Source organism: Rhinichthys klamathensis, unplaced genomic scaffold (assembly GCF_029890125.1).
Source record: "Rhinichthys klamathensis goyatoka isolate OS25496 unplaced genomic scaffold, OSU_Roscu_1.1 h1tg000100l_1, whole genome shotgun sequence".
Taxonomy (NCBI): Eukaryota; Metazoa; Chordata; class Actinopteri; order Cypriniformes; family Leuciscidae; genus Rhinichthys; species Rhinichthys klamathensis.
This window is the reverse complement of record NW_026606639.1, coordinates 275317-294520: the sequence shown is the minus strand read 5'-3', so window position 1 is coordinate 294520 and position 19204 is coordinate 275317. Positions and strand designations below refer to the sequence as shown.

Sequence of the window (19204 nt, the reverse complement as noted above, 5' to 3'; positions counted from 1 at the left end):
GACATTTACAAATTACTTAAATCTTAAATGCTGCAAGTTTATATTCATATTTACCTTATAGTAATTAATAGTTTATTGTCCAGTATGAAAGATGTCCATTCGTTTGATTTGTTTCTCTCTTTTTTTGTCCAAAATGTCAAATCTTTCTAACAAGTTTTACTTCATTTTATGTAGTTTTATGCCTCATTTTATGTAGTATCTAGCAACACCAAAACACTGGGATTATTATAGGGTTATTATAGGTCTAATTATAGTTATTTTGTCAACAGACAATTTATTTTGTCCGACTGTGGTTAAGATTCAGTGGATGAAGCCGAAAATCTCTCAATGCATTCATTGAAGTCAAAGTGAGATTTGTCAATATTTGTCAATATACATGTTTGACATTACTTTTGTATTTGATGTATTAAGTGATAGACAAGGAAAAACACATTTTGCGATCAAATGAAAGAAATAAGCAGTTTTTTTTTACTCTAGACTGGATGATCTCTTTCTGTGTAATGAGACTTTGGCATAATATTATCATTGTTCTGTGTGTGTCTAGCAGTTTTTATTAAGACAGTTTGATAACTATAATTCGGCAGCTTTAGATGTGATGGATACTGACAGTTCAAGGCCTGTGTCAGAGTCTGATTATTGGATGTCGGAGATGAAACCAGATACAGTGTCTTTGTGGTGGAGGCCACATTTTCAGAGTTGATAGCACTGTAATCCCATAATGGAATCATTATCAGGTTGAGGCTCTCTGGAGAAAGTCTTTTAAAAGGTTTCAAAAGGTGAAATGAGGGACCAGCTGCGTTCCACCTTGAAATTCCACACCCCTGCGATGCCACGTAATGTAACGTATCACAAAACGTGTAAGCTTCGGCCAACAAAACCGAAGGAAACTATTTCCTAAATATGGCTACCTTCACAATAGAGTTTTGTAGCCTGTAGACTTTTTTTTTCTTTACAGTTTTGCATGCAGAATCCATCAGACAGTTTTAAGCAAAGTTGTGCTTACAGCCGTCATGCTCTGCCTGTGCTTATAACCATGGATGGTTGAGTGCCGGGGAAAAGGAAAGGAACAGTTGTTAGTTTATAATAGGTGGTGTGCATCAGCTGAGGAATGTGTATTAAAATCGGGTTTGACATTCACTTTACGGCATGTCCAGACTGGTAGCGGGACGCATTAGTCTCTAGTAATGCCTTGGCAGCGCCGTGCCCACGGCTTGCCTCTGAAATGTGTGGCATTAGTTTCCCATCAGTCTGTGCGCAGCACTGGTTATCATAATTGTCACATCCCAGTACGGAACCCATGTATATGTTTGCAAAATTGTCTATTACCGTCCCTGAAATACACAAAGGTACGGAGTGTTTTGCTGTCCGGAAGCTTTTAAAAGCAGAAACTTTAACTCTGTGAGGCCACTCTTTAAGATATCAGCATTCACGTTACAGGCTCATTAACAAGAAAAATGGTACTCGATAAAACCAGTCACACTGCAAAATAAACTTCAATTAAACAACCTTATTTTCCCCATTAGAGAGGTTTGCTGCCTTTAGGGGGTAGGGAAGATAACTCTGCTGCTCTCTCTCCATATGCTGTGGCGAACGAGGCCCCTGTCTCAAAAACATTAGCTGGCATCTGTTTGGGGCATCAGCCTTTTTGGTTGAGTGGAAGCCGGAAAAGGTAGAGAGATGTGGAAAGGGGTTGTAGAGTTCCCACGGTCAGGGGAAAACCTGGAAATGGGGGCAGAAAATCACTGTATTATCCCAAAGCCTTGTTGGTTTATTGGGCAATGGGTGCATGACTCGGACATAGCCTGGAAGTATTTTAAGGAATTTTAAAATGGGGATTTACAGACCTGGAAAAGTCATGGAAATCTTAGAAATGTAAAATCTTGTTATAGAAAGCCTTTCTATAACTCCAACAGTTGAGCATGCCACTAGCAACACCAAGGTCTTGTTTTAATATAGTTAATCAAATACATGCTGTTGTCAGTTGCCTTGGATAAAAGTGTCTGCTAAATGCACATATGTAAATGAAATTTTGTGGTTAATGCTATCTTTGCCTGCAGTTATTCACTAAATTATTTAATCAGCTAGAAATTGCATTTTGTGAGTGCAATCTCTATAAAATGATTGCTAACAATGCTCAACCAGTAATCATGGCCCCTGCAAAAGTCATGGAAATTCTTTGGTCAAAAGGTATTTGTGCTAGGGTGAAACTGAAGGTGCTTTTAAATTTAATAGTCAAGGATTTTTTCATATTGGTTTGTAGCGAAAATGCAGTGTAAAATATTCAGGGTAAACATATGTGCAAAAATGATCACGTCAAATGGGTTTGGAGCATAGTGCATGGTATATTAACATTCTGTACATCTTGTTTTTAACATAATTCCTCCATTTTTCAGCCAACTTCAACAGCTCTGTTTAACAAGAAACAGTTGTGGTGCTCAGGTGAAAATAACAGCAGTTTGAGCTGATGGCACAAGCTGTGACTCAGAGCCCGTCATGTGAGAAACCGCCCTGCACGGGTTTGTGTGTACATACTCAGAGGGTGAATTGAAGGATTAATGTTTCCACACACTGGATACACACGTCTGCTCTCAGCTGTCACTTAACCTCTCTGCCTCAAGTGTGAGACATGGACCCATGGTTTCAGCTTCAATGCAAGCCCCCTGTATTGATTTTGAACAGATGGTATTGTATTCTCTCTCTCTCTCATCATATTTAAAATCTCTGCCTACAACATTCTCCTTCGAGAGACTAATCACAAACACCCAGCATTCCTTTTGATAGGGAGGTTTTGTTAGCCTGCGATTAAGCACTGATCCACAGTGTTTTGCACTGTATGTACTACAGACAAGTATGATACTTTAATTTGCACACTTTCACCTGGCAGAATATAAAACTATACCTTAGATTTCAATTAAAAATATATTTGAATTTAGAAAATATGGCTACACGTTTGCCCTCAGTGATTGCATTTGCTTTTGGTCCCGAAAAGTACTGTAAGTTTTACAACCAACAGTGTGCAATAAGCAACCACCTCGCAGCCACATACAGTTCTGCTTATATGTTTACATAACCCTTGCAGAATATGCAAGATGTTAATAATATTAACAAAATAAAAAGGATCATAAAAATTGCATGTTAAAGGTATAGTTCACCCAAAAATGAAAATTCTGTCAGTAATTACTCGCCCTCATGTTGTTACAACCCCGTAAGACTTTCGTTCATCTTCGGAACACAAATGAAGATATTTTTGATTAAATCTGAGAGCTGGATCACTCCTCCATAGGCTTCTAAGGGATCGAAACTTGCCGGCCCAGAAAAGTTAAAGACATGGTTAAAATAGTCCAAATGACTACAGTAGCTCAATCTTAAGTTTATCAAGCGACGAGAATACTTTTTGTCTGCAAAAACAAACAAAAATAACAACTTTATTCAACTATTCATTCATTTTTCTGGGCCGGACAGTTTTGATCCCTTAGAAGCCTATGGAGGAGTGATCCAGCTCTCAGATTTAATCAAAAATATCTTAATTTGTGTTCCGAAGATGAACGAAAGTCTTACGGGGTTGGAACAACATGAGGGTGAGTAATTACTGACAGAATTTTCATTTTGGGGTGAACTAACCCTTTAAGTACTGTCCTGAATAAGCTGTTTCACATAACATATGTTGACATATAGTCCACAGAACTGTAGCATAACTCTTAGCTAAACCATATTCAATGCTTCAGCAACCAGCAACACTCAGAATACCTTAGTAAACACTCTCAACGCACTAGCAACCACAAGCTGGAATGCTCAGAGCACCTTAGCAACGACCAGTCAGCCATTCTCTTAATTCAAACATTAGTTCATATTTGATGCCATAAAGTGGAAGTGTCTTTTTTTGAAAGTTCGCATGTCTAATATGAAACTTTGAAATGAGACGGTTGTTGTGTATGCACGGCATTCCGGGTGACCCTCTGCCCACTGGAGGATATATTTGCGTAAGCAATTAATTGGGGAGAATCTGGATGAGGAGGAGGTTGGGGCGGAAGGGGGGCAGGGGCGTAATTACAGGGCTGCGAAAGTGTCAGAAGCTGTATTAGGCCACATCAAGCTCCTGTCTCCTCTATGAAAAATTAAATATGAATATATGCAAATAAGCCCCTCTCTGAGCTCTTAGGAAGGCTTCCTAGGGCATGCCGCTAACAGACTTGTTATGATTCAAAGCAGGGCCATTGTTATGTATATTCATATCACCGCGCTTTAAGACTCATGGAGACAATGAGGCAGAAAGACCTCTTTGCACTTTGACTTGAGTGTGATTATGATTAATATTTGACTATGCTTCCTCAACAGAAGTGATCTAATTAATTCTGTTGCCGCGACTGACGCTGAGCTACACGTGTATGCTGGGAGGCGAGCGAGTTTTCAGACGAAGCTTTTTAAAGACGCCCCAAAGTTTACCCAGAGAAGTGTCACAACTCTGAGAGACAAATTACCTGTGTTCAGTCTCTTCTTTAATTGCTGCACTGTTTCTATTTGCACGGTGACCCTTGCATGCTGAATGCTGTCTGTGAAGCTGATGAAACACTTTTTTTCCCCGCTACCAACCCTTTTAAAGATGATGTATTAAGGACAGATGGGTGGCATTGTGGGAGTGGAGCTCTTGAGCTTCACACATTCTAGGTGTTGATGTTGTCAGGTTGCAGTGACACGCTATTGTGAAATGTTGGCCTCCCAGTTATAGATTATCTTTCTCTCTCTTTCACATACACAGTTGGTTGCTTGCTTGTGGCTGCTCAACAGAATACAGCTACTAGGCCTCTTTGCCTTTTTCAGGCCTGAAAAAACATTGTGTTTGATATAAAATGTGTACTTGTATTTTATTATTTTCAAATATACGCACTCACACAACGTTTTTTGATGTATTGTACTAAATATATATTACAACGGTATTCTGTTGAGCGACCATATGAAATCAACCATGTGAAAGAGATGCGTGTGAATATACACACAAAAAAAATATATTTTTATATATATTTTTTTTTTTTATACTCATGGACTGTCAGTAGAATCTGGACATGACAAATTGAAGTTTCTCACTCAAACTGAAATGTTGCCACTTTTTTTCCTTTTCATTCAGCTCTTTGTAAAAACTGTCTGAAGATTTCTGAGGAATTGTGTGTGTTGTGTAATAGTGTTTTGGCGTATAACCTTGAGCTGCAGTTTACTCGACAGTGGTAAATATAACCACTTAAGAGGCCTTACAATACTTGGGGTTTCACTTCCTTCATATGTCTTTTCATTCTCCTGAGTTCAACTTCCAAGGTCACCAAATTTGGCAGATGCCATATTCAATATTCCTTCTGTTCCTTTCCTGGCTTTTTGCACTCTCAAGCAAACTGAATCGATAAACCCCATTTTTTTAAGGTCTAAGCTCCACTTAAATCCAGTTGATTCATTCCAGTGTAATTTTTTGGGGTAAGAAAAACTTCTACAAGTTATTGCTGCCTGTGGCATTGTGAGCAGTGAATGCGGTATATGAACATCTCCGGTCAATTGTGTCTTCTGTACTGCTTCTCTCCATGCGTCCTTGACATGAGCCTTTGACTGTTTCGCGCCTGCACACTTGATTCTATTAGTACCGAATTATCTCTCCACAGCAGATGACTTGTTAATGAACGGCAAAGATTCTACGCGTCCTCTGTGAATTGCGCTCAATACCGGATCTGAGCCGTTTGCCCTTCTGAATGGCCTTTCTAACTACTTTGAGGCTGTTTTTGTTGCACAGACTCTTTCGGTGTCTCGTTGCTCTTGTGTTACTATTGTGAAACCGTCTGAGTGAGTCACTCAGAGCTGTAATACTGTGGATGTTTGCATATGTGAATTGGTAAAATGATATGAAATGTTCTCCCTCAGCGATTCTGCTTTTGCTTTGGGCCTTGGCCCCTTGAGTTTGTGTCTGTCTTTCACTTCAGATAATGTCTCTTCTCTTTTCTCATTCTTTCTTGCAGTCTCTCTCTCAGTTTGAGGGTATATGACTCGCCTTACTTCCAGCACCTTTCTTCTCCAAGACAGAGATATCCAGCGTTCCTCATCTCTCCTCCTTTACCACCGCACTCCTGCTTCACACTAATAGATTTAGCTGCCAGGCATCAAATCACCCAGTTCTGTCCCTCACCGCTCAATTATTTAGATGCCGCTTCTTATGCAAATGATGTGCTATATAGGATATCCTTATTCCTCTTCTCCCTCTCTCTCCAGGCTGTTATATGTGCTTACACACCAGACAACCTCCAGCCTGGTTGGATTTGACACATGGCGTGTTGGGGGGATGAAGCACGCTGCCTCTTCACAATCCCTCATCTCCCTGTATGTGCGGCTCCATCAAACCCAGACTATTAGAGTCTGATCCAGCCAGCTCTCCGTTTACAAGCTCTAAAACTCTCCAGTGGTTTCCTAGCAACAGCTGAAAGCCGTGTTCCCGTTTTCACTGTATCCCTCTGTTGCCTAGCTACGCAAGCTTAGACACAACCGCACATTTGATTGCCGTTCAGACTCGTGATGGTTGATTTCAGGCACTATGATAGGACATCTACATCCGTGTTCAATTGTCTACCGTTTTTTAGTTACAGACATACGTCTCTTTATTTTCTCTTTGCTCAAAAGTTCAGATGCACCAGCATTAAATGTCTGGCCGATATAGATAAACCGATAGTTTAATGGGTGACACTTTATTTTACAGTGTCCTTGTTACACATTACATATTGTTACTATAGTAATAAGTGTAACCGTTAATGTTATGTCCTAAGTGATAAATGGCCACTTTGATAATTCTGTATCTTTTCTCAGTAATAAGGCAAGACATCCCGGGTGAATTAAATAAACTAACAGATACAACCATACATCCCCAGTTGATTACATTAAGAATTGAAAACATTATTTTTGTCATGACAACTCTCAGGAAATTGGTATGGGAATATAGATTGGCATGGTAATGGATATGCCAATGTTAATGTATTTGGTCTTGGCGAATTGATCTGCTTCGCTACTGCTGCTGAAGAGCAAGTACTGAGACTTGCTACTGCCAATACATTCACATACATTGGTGTGAGCATGTAAGACATGCTGCTGCTGCTGCTGCTGCTGCTGCTGCTGCACATGTAACAAACATGAAATAACCCCCGTAGAAGATCTATACAGGTGGAGCTGGGGAAGGTGGATAGTTTCTGAAAGTGCGCTGCAGACTGCTATCAGCAACACCCTGGTATTTGTTTGAATGTTGAGCCGCAGATCATTGGATGCTGATGCAACGGCAACCAATCAGCTGTGCCATGTAGATAATGATTTGATCGCTACCAAATGAGTCAAATACTTATCAGCCTGTGCCATCTAAAGTTTCATGCCAGAACTAGGTATTTTAGTTAAAATTTTTCTGAAATGTTACAGTTGATAGTCAACCAAATTTGGTGATATGGCTGTTGACAAATTTGCCAGCAGCCATATCACCCTGTAGCCCAAGACTGGTTGCCCACTGAAGCTAAGCAGGGCTGAGCCTGGTTAGTACCTGGATGGGAGACCTCCTGAGAAAACCAGGTTGCTGCTGGAAGAGGTGTTAGTGAGGCCAGCAGGGGGTCCTCATCCTGTGGTCTGTGTGGGTCCTAACGCCCCAGTATAGTGACGGGGACACTATACTGTCAAAGAGCACCGTCCTTCGGATAAGACGTTAAACCGAGGCCCTGACTCTCTGTGGTCATTAAAAATCCCATGGCACTTCTCGTAAAGAGTAGGGGTGTAACCCTGGTGTCCTGGCCACATTCCACCCATTGGCCCCTGCCAATCATGGCCTCCTAATAATCCCCATCCAATGAATTGGCTCTATCACTCTCTCTCCTCTCCAACTATAGCTGGTGTGTGGTGAGCGTACTGGCGCCATTGTACTGTGGCTGCCGTCGCATCATCCAAGTGGATGCTGCACACTGGTGCTGGTTGAGGAGAGAACCCCTGATATGATTGTAAAGCGCTCCACCATCCATCCATCCATCCATCCATCCATCCATCCATCCATCCATCCATCCATCCATCCATCCATCCATCCATCCATCCATCCATCCATCCATCCATCCATCCATCCATCCATCCATCCATCCATCCATCCATCCATCCATCCATCCATCCATCCATCCATCCATCCATCCATCCATCCATCCATCCATCCATTGTCAGAATGGGAACGAAAGGTGATTTAAGCAATTTTGAGCGTGGCATGGTTTTTGGTGCCAGACGGGCCGGTCTGAGTATTTCACAATCTGCTCAGTTACTGGGATTTTCACGCACAACCATTTCTAGGGTTTACAAAGAATGGTGTGAAAAGGGAAAAACATCCAGTATGCGGCAGTCCTGTGGGCGAAAATGCCTTGTTGATGCTAGAGGTCAGAGGAGAATGGGCCGACTGATTCAAGCTGATAGAAGCGCAACTTTGACTGAGAGGTATGCAGCAAAGCATTTGTGAAGCCACAACACGCACAACTTTGAGGCGGATGGGCTACAACAGCAGAAGACCCCACCGGGTACCACTCATCTCCACTACAAATAGGAAAAAGAGGCTACAATTTGCAAGAGCTCACCAAAATTGGACAGTTGAAGACTGGAAAAATGTTTCCTGGTCTGATGAGTCTCAATTTCTGTTGATACATTCAGATGGTAGAGTCAGAATTTGGCATAAACAGAATGAGAACATGGATCCATCATGCCTTGTTACCACTGTGCAGGCAGGTGGTGGTGGTGGTGTAATGGTGTGGGGGATGTTTTCTTGGCACACTTTAGGCCCCTTAGTGCCAATTGGGCATCGTTTAAATCCCACGGCCTACCTGAGCATTGTTTCTGACCATGTCCATCCCTTTATGGCCACCATGTACCCATCCTCTGATGGCTACTTCCAGCAGGATAATGCACCATGTCACAAAGCTCGAATCATTTCAAATTGGTTTCTTGAACATGACAATGAGTTCACTGTACTAAAATGGCCCCCACAGTCACCAGATCTCAACCCAATAGAGCATCTTTGGGATGTGGTGGAACGGGAGCTTCGTGCCCTGGATGTGCATCCCACAAATCTCCATCAATTGCAAGATGCTATCCTATCAATATGGGCCAACATTTCTAAAGAATGCTTTCAGCACCTTGTTGAATCAATGCCACGTAGAATTAAGGCAGTTCTGAAAGCGAAAGGGGGTCAAACACAGTATTAGTATGGTGTTCCTAATAATCCTTTAGGTGAGTGTAAAGCTAGGTTCAAAACTATTGTTTCATTTTGTTGATATATTAGAGTATAGAGATATGTATTGTAATCTAAATCTACAGATTCAATAGTGATAATTTGTTTAACTACTCTGACACAACACTTTATGAAAAGCCAAATAGCACAATATATCAAAATAATGTCAAGTGTCTTCTCTAAAAAAAACTGAAAACATTTAAAATCAGTAATCTTAAGTGCTATAATATTAACATTCACTTTTCATATAATATTGCTATTATAATTAATATTACTACAATGTACCATATGAAATATAAATATTAATTTTGAGATTGGCTAAAGATTATTTTAGCAGTGTTTATTGTTATTAAAAATAGTTATTCAGATTATTAAATGTAAGTGTGTAATATCAACCAAATATGGTACAGGTCTATTGTGCATCCCTAATTCAGAGAACAACTAAAATACATCTGCACCAACAGTGGTCAAAGGTCAAACGTGCACGGCTTACATCATACTCACAGGCCAGCAAACAACTTGAGATCTCTTCTGGTCGATCATGAGCAGTGTGCTCATGAAACTCCCGTATAAATGTTGTATTTGACACCATGGGGTGAAGGCTTTGGCCAAGGGCAGGAGGAACGAGGCTTGAAAGAAGAGCTCTAATTAACACTCATTCAAACAGCCCATCCTTACTGTGATAACAGGAAGCCAGGCTGCTAACTCTGTTCCTCCACCCTCACCACCTGTCAGCGACCTCATTTCCTGCGCTGCCAGTTGGAAACGGTCTCCCGCCTGCCGTGACCACCAGCAGAACCCTGGATTAATAGAGAGATGATCTGTATTGCTTTTAGTCTGCTTAGAGGGTAAGGGACTTGTATTGTGGAGTGCTGTTTTAGTATTTGCTGGACATTAACCCATCTGAGGATAGAGTAGATGGAGATGATCTGTAATTGAATGGTAGTGCTTCAACTAACCTCAAATTATGTTTTTTTGAGATGCTCAACAGGAGGCCATGGATGCCTTTTGCTTCATTGCAGGTAAAGAGCCCATTTTCTCATCTCCCCACACAACATCTGAGCTTAAAGACAGTTTGTTGGTTGACATGAACCTACTGGGGTGGCAGTGGCTCAGTGGTTCATGTAGGTTGTCTACAAACCGAAAGGTTGGTGGTTCAATCTTCGGTTCCACCTGTCCAAGTGTCGAGGTGTCCATGAGCAAGACACCTAACCCCAGCTGCTCCCGACAAGCTGGATGGCGCCTTGCATGGCTGATTCCGTCGTCGGTGTATGAATGAGTGAATGAATGGGTGAATGTGAGGCAATATGTAAAGCGCTTTGTTGGCCATGGGTCTGTTGAAAGCGCTATATAAATGCAGTCCATTTACAAGTTTACAAGTTTTTTTTTAGTAGCTCAGTGGTAACCAAATAAACGTTGTGCACTAACACATTACCACAGCTATAGTTAAAGAGGACATAGAGATGATCTGATTTATGTTTCCACGTAACAGACTAGTTTTAGTACTAAGGGGGACCAAATATGGCCCCCTTTATATCTGCTATTTACGTAAATGGGTTTTCAGTGAGCACATAGCACTTTACCACTTTGAAGGCCAGTGTAACTACTCCCAAGATGTATTGTGATTATGGAAACCTCATTAGAGGTGGTCAGGTATATCAAAATACGTATATATTCTGTTGCGCTGCTTGTTTCAATTTGTAACACATTTTGCCCATCGAGATCAGCACATGATTTAGTTTTGTCCGTGTCTCAGGTCACAGTGAATGCAGTGGACTCCATCTCTGCATGTGCTCTGCTTTTAATGTGCATGTGGGAGCGCTTTGGGTACCAGTTACGCATTATTTTCAAATTTGCATAATTTCCACATTCGAACATTTTTGTGGACAGAAGATTACAGTATTTCAGTAGATTTGTAATGAGACTCGTTTGTAAACCTGTTTTCACAGAAACTGCAGTTTTTCAAACACAATAAAAGCTCAACTGCAGTTTCCCGCCAAAATAAAAGCTCAAGGGTTTATCTCTTGCAAGGGAATAAATTAACATATTAAAATATTATAATTATCCTTATTTAGTGTAAAATAATATACTTATTATGAAATTTATTTTTTAATTTACATTTATTTTGCAGTGCATTTGCTTTACAATATTACTGCCTTATGGATGATGGTAATATTAATAATAATATAAAAGTATAATAGTATACATATTTTTGCCCCACGGACCTTTTTTTCTTTCTTTTTTTCTTCTACTCGACATTTCGTAGTTTCAGGTTGTTGCAGGTACAAAAGAAAGTGCATTTCTGGCTTTGTCTGTCCAAAACTTGTTTTTATGACCCTCAAAATGCCATTTTTTTTCTTTCTCTCCATTTTGTAGACAAATTATTCTTAAAGTTACTTATTCATGACAGAGCTGAGGTGAATTCTAAGGAGGTCACCAGCACACACTCAAACTCCCCACAAACCAGGGTGCCGCTCTAGCGTTGCGCTGTGCTCCTCCGGAGAGCCTGGCACCAGAGCTCGTTCAGGCAGCGGCGGGCGTCTGAGGCGGACCCCTCGCTGCAGAGCCCCACATAATGAAGCGCCCTGTCAAAGCCGTTCTGCTAGATGCGCAGAAAATCTCCATCCAAGTCGCAACATGGGAGAGGGCCGCCAGCCTCAAATTACTGTCCTCGCCAAGAACCAGCGGAGGGAGAAATTTCCCTCTCTCTCTCTCTCTCTGTTAACCCACTCCGATGGGAAGTGGCGACTAGCTCTCCGCTCCACTGAGACAGAGTTAGCGGATTCAGGGCATGGAGCAGAATAGATTCAAAGTTTTTTTGAAATGGTGGCAGATTTTAGCTTTTATTTTCCTTCCCTCAGGTAATTTTGCTGCCCGTACGATGAGGCAGAGAAGACGATGAGGTGGACTCCGACATATTCTTTGTCAAAAAGTAGTTTGTTTTGAATATAGTTAAATGAAGTAAACCATTTATCAGGAATGACAATTCATTCTAATTTCACCACCTTCAAAACACATTTAGCCTGGTATTAACCAGGCTCAAATGGACCGTTGCCTTAGTAACTTAACTTGTCTCTCAACGGAGTTCTCTGGGCTATTATCCACTATTATGTGGAGACTCATTCTCATATTAGACAAACAACATTAGCTCAGGTAAACAGGTTTAGAAGGTGTGAGAAGCATCTGAGAAATGAAAACCTAAGGTGAAGGAGCCATTTAAAGTTTGAAACTTTCACTTTGGAAATTCGATCTATGATTAGCCTGTACTTTCCTTGAATTACTTTAAATTTCCTGCTTGTACTCTAAAAAAGACTGATGATGTGTGGTAAATTCAATAAGTGTGTTTTAATGGTGTACTTCTGCCTTCATTTTGGGCATTTGTGTCTGAATCAAGGTTATGTTTTTCAGAGATGTGACTATCTTCTATGTCTTTTAACATCTCAGGTGTTAAAATAACAGCAAGATTTCGACATTAAGGCTGAGGTCATGTGTTCTCAGATTTCACATCCCAGAGATTCCTGTCATAGCTCTACTGAACGGATTAAAGCCATCTAGAGTGGAGTAAGATAGCGCTGTTGTTGTTGACTCACTGTTCTGACCTTCCAATGTTGAGTCATGGCTTCAGTCATGCTGCTGATGAGCAAAGTGAAATACAAATGTGTAACACCTGCAGTGGCATAAACGTGTCAGTGATACATGCGTCATAGTAGATATTTCTTTTTTTATGAACACTCTATGTTATGTGCTTTTGTATTTTATAACTTTTTTAGTTACATCTATTTACTTTTTTTTAATTGTATACTTGTGAACTGTGCTTTTGAAAGATAACAGAACCCAAACACCTCTAACTACTAAACTATTATCTTGAAGGTATAACTGTGCCTTCCCTTGTTGTAAAATTAGGCAGGATTTCAAGTTCCTTTCTCATCATTTAGTGCACAGGGCCAAAAGTTTTTATTCCACACAAAACACATTTCATACAACAGTCCTGTTCTGCATTGTGACATGTGCTTCTAAAATTAAATACGTACCTAATATGTGCACAAACTCTTGTGTGGTAGGAAAACCGTTTCTTTTGAAACTTTGACTGCAGCACTTTTGAGGCACAAAAGCAGTTTTTTAAAATCATTTTTAATGTGTGCATCAAGCAGTGTGATCATGGAGTGAACTGTTGTTTAGTAGGCACAGTCATTCTTTTTCGCATTTATACAAGGCTCACTCAGAAAAAGCTACCAGCTGATTCAAGGACGTGAGGAAGGTTTGAGTGGACACTCATTAATCTTCGGTCCAATCTCAACCCTCCTCAAATTAATCTGAGGGGAAACTGGAGTCATTTAGCATATGGTATTTTAATTAATGAAGAAAACTAAGGCTGTGCAAACATATTGTGACACCGGTTCAATTTAAAGTCACTGCTGCTTTCACCCTCTGTTATTGAGTCAGACTTGTTTATTGAATTGGAGTGATTATCAGTCTCTACTGTTATACAGATAACACAGCTATATTCTGCCCACTGCATAAAACATCATCACATGACCTCATTACTTTGCATGTTAGAGACATTGATTGATCATCTTGGAAATAAATATATTTATTTTACATGATTCATTTTGTTTAAAATATCTTCACTTGAACAAATTATGTATTTTATTCATACAGAACATAAAGTAAATTTCCTAATCAGTGTTTTTTGTCTTGTTTTCCCAGCAACTATATCTAAACATTAACAACAAGATACATTTAATTGAGAAGTAAAAATGTGCAAGATGTGTTGTCAGAGAATATTTTATATTTCAAGCCAAATCTTTTCATTTTAGTATGGTTTAATCATAGTAGTAATAATAATAATAAAAATAAAAAAATAATTTAAATAAATAAATTTGGCCATTTTGTAAGACACTAAATTCTAAATGTTTTTTTTTTTTTATCCTAACATATTTTTCTTCGCACGTAAATGTGGTATTTTGTAAGGTTGTTTTGATATTTAAAGCTGCAGTCCGTATCTTTTCCTCTTTGTCGCCATCTCTCTGTTCGAAATCTGTAACTGCAGTGATTCGCGGAATTATTATCTTTACGTGGGTTGTAAATCGGCATGAAACAGCGCGGATGAACACAGTGCTTTGAGGACTAATGTTAAATTTAATGTGTTTTATGATTACCTGCGTAGTTCAGAATTCATATTCTCCATAATAGCAAAACGAGAAAGGCACAACAAAGGAAACTCCATAACTGTGTGAATTAAGAAAACGTACTGTTACACGATTGAACTATTGAAATGTCTTACTTGTTCAGCAGAAAAAAGCCGTCTCTTCTTCCGTTTTGAACCCCTTCAAAACACGGAGTTCACGCACTTTTCAAAAGCCCCGCCGATGTTTAAATCCTTGTGTTCGCATGAGACGGTTTCTTTCTCTTTCTCTAGCCACCTTAAATCCGAAGTACGAAGTCTTTTGGGTTTTATAACTGCTGAATCTCCAGTTGACACTGATGATTGTTGTTTGGATCTTTCTGGATGCCATAAGTTTAATTATGTAAAGTGCTGCGAGAAAAGCCTATACATCTAAACATCTCGTCACGCGCAGTATAGCCGGCTAGCCGAAACTCCTTCTTTATGTGTACGGGTGTGACGTAATGATGCAAAGACATTGTTACGTGGAAGTGTATTTGCCTTGTGTTGTTGGGGAAAACAGTGTAGGTTTCCCTGGTGTGCTTTCTCTCTCGTTTCTTTCTCTCACTGTAATGACTCATAGGTGGAGCTGCTAACGAGTGACCTGATTGGTGACAGGAATGCTTGGCGCTATATTTAAGTCTCCTGAATCATGGATCTACAGCTCCCCGCTCTCATGGCTTCCTTGATGAAGAGATGTGTTACTGTGATCTACTAGTACATGTTAAAGACATTTGATGTGAACCACAACCTTATGTTAAGTTGTGATTGATTATGTTAAACCCTTTTGGAGCATGGTAGGGAGGTGGGTGCCTCTTTTATTTATTATTTGTTTTCTCCTGTTTTTGATAAGTAGGGAGGGAAGTCTTTGTATCTTTTGTTTGTTATCTGATTTCCAGGTTAGTATCCTTAAATTAGTTAGCTCTGTTTTGTTATTTGTTTTGGCTTTTCCCCCTCCTGAACTTTGTGGCTCTTTAGCTACTTATGTTAATAAATATACTTTTTGCACTTTAAGACTGTTCCGTTGTTTCTGAAGCCTTGGGAGTGAGAGCGGGGACTCCAGGGATCTTGTTGATCAGATCCCTGTTAACTGTTACGGGTAGTTTTGTTCTCTTTGAGTAGAGTTAATATTGAATTCGTAACAACATGCTCGAATTTCCCGCGGAAACCCACCAGTACCACTGGAATTAAAATCATTATTACAAGCTAACCGTTTTGAATCTAGCTATGGCAAGCAGATAGTTTTGACCACTGGCAGACTAAGTTTTTTTTAATATAATTATGTTGGATTATTTTTAACTTAAAAAAGTTACGGACTGGAGCTTTAAATATATTTACAGGTCAACAAGACTTACTGAAGATACTACTGTATCTCACAAAGATGAGACTTTTAATATATCAGACTCTCTCTTTCTATATATATATATATATATATATATATATATATATATATATATATATACCTAATGTTTCTTCATTGTGTGTTTGGAATATCTGAGTCTATGTGTGCACTGTGCAGACAAGAAAGAACGGAAAAGATAGTTAGACACAGGGAATATAGATTCTCGATGCTGCTAAACGCTCTGTCTGAGTGACAGCTCTGATGTATGCATTGTTTTCTGAGCTATTCATCATTTCATTTCATTTCCTGTGTGCACGGCTGCTTCGAGCCCCGGCCCAACTCACTGATGTCTATGTCGGATGCATCGCCGGTACTCTGAACAAAAGATTTTTTCTCTCAATGCGTTTTCACGTTTGTGTTGTAAAACATCACAAAAGCTGGAAGAATCTGCGAAAAAAAAAAAAAAACTCTGTCAGCTAAATTTGCAATTGTAAGACGATTTCAACGTTTATTTCAGACCACTTATTTCATGCTTAACCCCCCATCAGTCCCCTCAGATCAGACGCAGAGCATTAGCAGAGTAGTGCTCAAGTACTCTATTAGTGCTGGTGTAATATGAATCAGACAGCGAGGCAGATCTAAAGGTCAGAGCCGAATCTGATGGCTGCTGGAGAAGCTCTTTAGACGCTCTGCTTGAGTGTAAATCATTCCAGTGAGTGCCGAGGGGAATGTGCTGGCAGAGTCCTGCTCGCTGATGTCCATGTGCTGCTGGAAGACTCATAACCTCCAAACTTTGCCTTCTGATATGATGTGATGGGTGGGTTTTCAAGATTTAACTGCATTTGACAGCACAGTATTGATATTCCTCAAAGCATTCTGGTTAGAGTTTGTTCTAAACTGTTAACCCTAATAGTATTATGATAATGCTATTTCAAGGTGTTACTTGGTTAAAATAAATAATCAAAATTAAATAAATTATCATTTATAAATAATCGTTTTTTAACCTGTTTTCTTTAGCTTTTTTATTTTCTTTTATTTATTTATTTGCTTTGACCACATTTACACATGTTTAGCTTTTTGAATGGTAAAGCTTCTTAGCTCTTTGGCTTTATGTGATAGCAAAGTGTCGGCTGCTACACACCTCAGTGGAAGTAGGTCACCTTGGTATTATTTGTCTACTACAATACCTTACAAAAGTTTTGGTTCAGTACGATTTGCTTTGATTATGTTTTTGAAAGAAGTATTTTATGCTTGAAATTTGTGAAATGCTAAAGTTTTAAATAGCTCTTTTCTATTTTAACATAACATGTCATTTATTCATGTGATGCAAAGCTGATTTTTCAGCATCATTACTCCAGTCTTCAGTGTCACATGATCCTTCAGAAATCATTCTAATATGCTGATTTGGTGCTCAGGAAACATTTCTTATTATTATCAATGTTGAAAACAATTGCTGCTTAATATTTTTGTGAATAGATTAATAGAAATTTCAAAACTTTGTTTTTCAAAGAAACAGTTGAAGTATTTACTCTCATTTTTGATCAATTTAATGCATTCTTGCTGAAAAAATTTATTCATTTCTTGAAAAAGTAAAAACAATCTTACTAACCCCAAAACAGTATTATAATTGACATATTGTATACTATATATTTTATAGCTTGCTACCAGAGAATTCAAACCTTCAATATTTAATTTACCAACCATTACACCACACCCTTTATCATTATAGGGATGATATTGATCTATATAGTTTTGGCCCTTAGAGCAAACGGTGATCCTTTGACAGATGTTTTTTTTTTTATTCGGTTGTACAATACCTTCTTTCTTGAACAATTGTGTGTGAATGAAAGGAACTTGAGTTCTCAAGCCAAATGTGTATTCAACTTTAACCTACTAAATAACAGTTTAAGTGTTGAGACACTTTTTACAGACCACACACAATGAGATGAGAGCGGAGTTTCATCTGTAGTTGAATAACCACCATCTCTCATTCTCTCTCACTCTCACACACACTCACCAAATTATCCAATCAAGCCTACATATTTGTGTAGCAGTAAGGAATGAGGGAGAATCATCTGGCTCCTATTTCCAAATTACTCTTCAAACAAGAGGCCGTTGTCCGGGTGATGTTCACCCAGAGAGTCTTGGGAGAGCGGTCACTCCGCCAAGCTCTTCTTCGCTCGTGAACGTCGCTTAAAAACCCCATAGACCTTTCGCTTGCGATCGTCATCCCGCCCCATGCCACCATCTGTGTTTGTTTAACCTGGGAAAATGGCTGAAGTCAGCATCCGTTGCCAAGATCTTTCACACGTGCCAAACCACCATATGTTATTTCATGCTATTAATATTGGTCAGTGGAAAGATAGAGCTGCCAGTGATGATGGTGTTTGCTTTGCTTATCTGATGCGAGCACGCTCTGCAGCTGTAATGGAGACAGGCCTCAGGCCACGACTTCTGACGGCTTTTTCTGATTAGATCTTATCGGGTGTTCATTGAAGTCTGGTTGTGCCTGTTACCCATTTTAGACCTTTCGGGAAAAACGTACCAAATAAAACTTCACGGCACATTAGCCTGAAAAAAAAAAAGCAAGCATTATTTTAGAGGATATATCAGCCACATGGATTGTCTTAAAATAAATTATTACATTGGTTCTCAAATACACCTAATTTATTACATCATATGTTTAAAGTCCAATTTTGATTTAACGTGTTAATTTAATTAATTAGTTATGGAAAAATAATGCATTAAAATGATTTACGTAGTTCATCTTACATTTCATACTGTTGATTAGTGATGGGAAGTCCGAAGTATTATGAATATAAGATAGACCTGAAGAATGAATGCTATATCAGATGCAGGTAATGCACTCGATTAGTCGATCTCTCTCTCATAATTATTTACTCTACTTAATACAATAAGCTTCAATGAAGCGACTCAGCGTTCCTTCGTTGCTAGATCTAAAGTGACGTTTTAGAATTAGTAACGGAGGCTTGGGCTCAACTGTTGTCAACTTGAGATTTGAATCCGTGGCGGAAGGAAGTATTTTCACACGCAAGAGGAACATTACATTACCTACGGCCGAATCACAGCCATGCTGATATAGAGTCATATCACACTCCTACTAGTGTGATATTTCTCATATAGATTGTCTTTTTATTCAGTCTCCTTTTTACTGCTCACTTTTTAGAACATGAAATAGAATTGTGTTCACATTTGAGGTACAGCTGCTATGAGCATGCTCTGTTTTTTTTCTATAAATATATTTTATTATAGTTATGATATATCTTCTCTAAATATGAATTATAATTGGCAAAGATCCACTCATGCGACTGACAGCACTTAATGGGCCTGTCATGGAGGTGTGGCGCAACCTCCATTTATTTGGAAGTTGCCCACTCCTGAGCAGTGTTGTGTGTAACGCGTTACAAAGTAACGCGTTACA

The 19204-nt window shown here is 39.3% G+C and overlaps 1 protein-coding gene and 1 pseudogene across 1 annotated transcript in view; both read left to right on the top strand.

The window, feature by feature from the left end:
- macrod2 (mono-ADP ribosylhydrolase 2) overlaps positions 1-19204 on the top strand; it is a 614652-nt gene that overhangs the window by 372613 nt on the left and 222835 nt on the right. The gene's annotated exons all lie outside the window — the stretch shown is intronic.
- On the top strand, positions 7472-7588 carry LOC130086817 (5S ribosomal RNA; annotated as a pseudogene).